Raw genomic sequence first — 4,713 nt, forward strand, 5'->3', positions numbered from 1 at the left:
CACTGAATGAAGACAAACAAGCACTGGAACTTTGTTAGAAATTTGTAATATAAGTTATTTTTTCCAGCTGATTGCTTGTTAAGTTTTGTAAGGACCAAATAGCACAATTCCCTCCAAAAAACAACCAACCAACCAACCAACCAAAAAAAAAAAAAAAAAAGCCCCACCATCACCAAAAAAAAAACCCAAAAACAAACAAGCAAAAAAAAAAACCCACAAAAAATCCCTCTCTGTGTTACATTGTCATCTAAGCATGGAATAAACTTCCCTAATAGTAAATAATCAAAATTGTTTCACTTTCCATATCTCAACTATCGCCCTCACTGATAGTCATCCTACAAATCGGGTGCAAACTCATGAGAAGAATTTATGTTTGGGTCTATCTGTGTAGAGTGGGTCTATAAATTGCTGTCCACTGATTAGTTTTCAACACAGTTTTATTGAACAGTATAGGGGAGTTTTTTTAATATGTGTGTGCCTGTGTGTTTGAACATGTATATAAACAGATAAAAAAAAAGAAAGAAAACACACCAAGACCTGACTAGAAAATGAGAGTTCTGTTTCTGCTACATTTTAGCATTTGGCATTGCAAAGTTCAGAGATCTCAAAAACTCAGAAAAAAAAAGCAAAATAAGGAAGAAGATGCTCTTTTCTCCTTTCTCTCTCTCTCTTTTTTCTTTTTTTGTTTGTTTCTTTTCCCCTTTTTTCTTATTTTGCCTGCTACATTGAGCATCTAGTCTGTATGCTTCTACTTAGGAAAGATGTATCCCCTGCAGTATTTTTTAAAATAGGGTGCCATGTCATTATCATTTGTCCTGGAGCCTCTTTTTGATATCTTTTGCACCCAATACCATTTTCCTGCATCTGTCTCTAGCCTTTGGTTTCATCAGCCAATACATTTTATGCAAACTCTCAGGAATGTAGCATGCACTTCAGGCTGAAAATTCACAAAATAGTGTGGCAATTTACAAGAAAGACTGGTTGAAAATCCGCAATCTCAGCTCCTCTCTGTAATCAGTCATAAAAGGTTCTCAGTGTCAAACTGTAAAAAAGTGTCAAAGCTCCACACTGTGGAAAAACTAAGTATAAAATTTAATGTTGTCACTAAACTGTGAGAATGTGAACTCTTTGTGCCATTCAGTGAGAGCCTGAAAAAAGGTCTAGCCCTCCCTCTGCTATGTGTTGTTAGTGCAGAAGGCATAAAGACATACAAGAGGTCCTTTGACACAACATAAAAGGGGGTTACCACACTATAGTGAAACCAACGATTGCAGTGCAGGTGAAATTACGCCTATCAGGAATAAAACCCTATACACTACAAAAAATAAAATAAAAAAAGTCTACAGAGCATCTCAACAAGCAAAGGTAAGTAGAAAAGATTCACAGCCTGACGTTTGTCAGCTTCTGCACTTAAAAATTCTTATATAAGCATTAGCCAAATGAGTTTTGCTGTGCTTCTCTCCAGTTCATTATGCCAGATTCAAGCAGATGCTGTTGGCTTGGCCTGCTCTGGCTTTTCATTCAAGGTATTTAATTATGGCATTAGACTTTGTCATGTGGAGAAGCCACTGTCACAGCTACTATCAGATATCTTGGGGTGGAATTTAAATATCTAAGCATACACATCTAGTGCCACTTTAGATGCTGTATTGTATCTTGCTCAGCTCCTGCTGCTCTTGGAATGGCAGCAGTGGAAAGTACAGATGTGCTGAGGTGGCAAACAGCAGAGCTGCAGTCTAGAGGGATGTGCATAAACCTCTGACCAATAAAAAAAAACCTCACGAAGCTCAACAAGGAGAAGTGCACAATTCTACTGTTGGAGTGGAACAACCGCATGCACTGGTACAGGCTGGGAACAGAGTGGCTGAGTGACAGCCTTGCTGGAAAGGCCTTGGGAGTTATGAAGGACACTAGGCTGAATACGAGCCAACCACACGTTCTCATAATGAGTGAAGGAAATTGCAAACTGGGATTGATTAGGAAGAGCACAGCCAGCTGATTAAGGGAAGTCGTTAGCTTTCTCTGCTTGGCACTAGTGAGGACAAACATGGATTAATATTTTGGGATCCCAGATGTGGAGAAGCAGGCGAGTTTGCATAGAGGCTTCTCAAAGATGATTATAGGCCTTTAGCACATGGTCTATGAAGAAATGCAGAGGAAGCAGGCCTGCTTGAGGCCTGCTCCTCTTCATTTGAAGAGGAGACTAGGGAGGAATCCAGCAGCTGCCTACAACTACTCGAATTTGGCTCAGTTCTCTGTTGTTGCCCTTCTCTGTAGTGCCAGTCTATACAGGAGGGGCAGTGGATTGTGTCTTGGATGTTCAGGTTAGATCTAAAAAGGTCTAGGTAGTTTCCCTAGGTAATGTTTGCTAGGAACACGTTGCCTGTTACAGGCTGTGAGAGAGGCGGTAAGATTTGCACCCTTGAAGACTTCAGAGCTTGGCCAGGCAAAGGCAGGTCTGATTGAGTGTGGAAATAGTCCCACTCTGAGCAAGAGGTTAGGCTATATGATCTCCAGAGGTCCCTTGCAACCATGTCAGTGCAGATGCTATGTACACCCCAGGGATATTGAAAGCCACGAGGTGCCTACTTAATCCCACTCCTCTCAAAAAAAAGCCAGTAGCAAAGGGCTAAGACTTGCATGAAGGAAGTTCTGCAAAAGCATGATGCATTCTTAAACTTACAGGCCTTCAAAACTGTGGCAGATTTTGTATAAAATAGTCCAATATATGGTAAAAAACATATAACTGGACTCTGGGTTCAAGAAGCATTTCCTAGTGCTTTATGCTCACTGACAATTTAAGAGAAAAGACTCCTAAATGAGACAGTTCAGAATGGTAGGCAGATGGTACTGGTTAGTTTCTTGTCCCTTAGACAAGAATCTAAAAAAATGAAAATAGCTTTTCTTTCAGGACCACATACCTTGATGCCATAACATCCCCCAACCTTAGTGTTTCCAATGAACTTCTAAGACAAATAATTCAGCTACACGTGGTCTTCCCACCTATTGGTCAGTAAGAGAAATGGGGAATAACAAAAGTGGAAGCAACCCAATAAAGTAATTAGACATGCCAGCCATCTTCAGATCTGTTGTTAAGATTAACATTTCCATTAAGACAAAGCTGTCCTTTCAGAGCGCTTAATTCTAAAAAACTGTGCTAAGAATCAAGCAATTCAGGATTGTTAGCATGTAAAGCCACTAAAAAAGGTAAAGTGCTAGAAGAACAGAAGTAAAAATACATTTATGTTTAAAAAATCAGCCCCATGCATTAGCCTCAACAGTACCTCACACCTTCAGCAACCAGGGTCCCACATCCCATTCATTTTCTGCTCTTCATCTAGCTCAGGGCCTCTTTCCCTGCTCATATTATGCCTTGCCTTTCCCTTCATCCTCTCAGGTCCCTCTAATTGTATGTAGACCCCTGGAGTCATTTGCACAGCCTCAAATGCCATTTTCCCTCAAAAACATGCACAGACCCACTTTATATAAATATAGTGTAGATATAACAGGGGCCCCTGCTTAGCAAAGGGGCCCCTACTTGGGTTGGGGCAGCTCCATCAGTTAGGAGTGAAAAGCAATCACTTGAACTCTTAGGAAGGTCACACATTTAATAATTAGCTCAAAAATAAGGAGAGAAAGCAATTTTTTTTTCAGATCGTACTTTATTTAAGAAAAAAAAGCCTATATTAGGACAATATTTTATATATATGGGTATCTAAGTTTACACTCACATTTGCTCTTATATTTTCCAAAACTGAGAGTAGCTATGCAGCTTCAGGTGTATTTGGAATCTATAGATTTATTTAAGTTAGTATTATTTAGGGTAGTTCTATGCATTCATGAAAGTAAAGTGCTTATGTTTAAGAATTGAGTATTAACATCAGGAGCTAAATTTCAGCTCCTCAGTAGTAGGGCATTTAGTTGAACATTATATTAATAATATTTTCAGTTCTCTTCAAGTTTTTGTCTGTCAGATATTACAGAGATGAGCAAAATTTACCATTGATAATTTTAATGACTATGGAATTCTGGTTAGAACTTTTTTTTCATTTTTAAGCCTAGCAGCAAGGTATAGCACACTGTATTAAACACCATCCATGTAATTAAATTGCAAATATTTTAGATACGTAGTTCAGAATAAATTCCAAATCAAAAGGATACCCTAAAGGCCCAAACCAAAGTCAATAGCAATATAATGCAAATGGATACTGGTCATTTACTGATAATAATTTCTAAGTAATTGAAGGCAAGACTATAACTATTAATTGCTGTTACTTGTAGCGGTTCTGATTTTTTTTTTTCAAATCAGCTTCAGGTGATTACAAAGGAAAAACACACTTGGGTGAGTTACAATAATCAGAAAACCTAAAGAGCATATATTTCTCTGTTTACATTTCCAGTTAAGGCCAAATAGTGTCATCTTGGAAGCACTGAAAAAGTTTACGCAGGTACTGTATACCTCGGTATCCTTCAAGACAATGCTAACAAAATGAATTATATTCTTATACAGTATCCCTCCAGATGCTATCTCCTCCAGAATATCCAAAAAGCTTTCTCCCTTCTCTTCTTGGCCAACTCCCTGATTAAATTAGAGGAATGCTAACACAGAATAAGAGAGATGACTAATGTCAGGCAGATTTCAGATATGTCCCGTATAGAAGACAGGTGATATGGAGCCTCTACACGTAGTCATTTGTTTATGAACAGTCTTCT

The sequence above is a fragment of the Tinamus guttatus genome, unplaced genomic scaffold (assembly GCF_059628265.1).
Source record: "Tinamus guttatus ecotype Peru unplaced genomic scaffold, ASM5962826v1 Tinamus_guttatus_pri_ptg000083l, whole genome shotgun sequence".
In the NCBI taxonomy this organism is placed as follows: Eukaryota; Metazoa; Chordata; class Aves; order Tinamiformes; family Tinamidae; genus Tinamus; species Tinamus guttatus.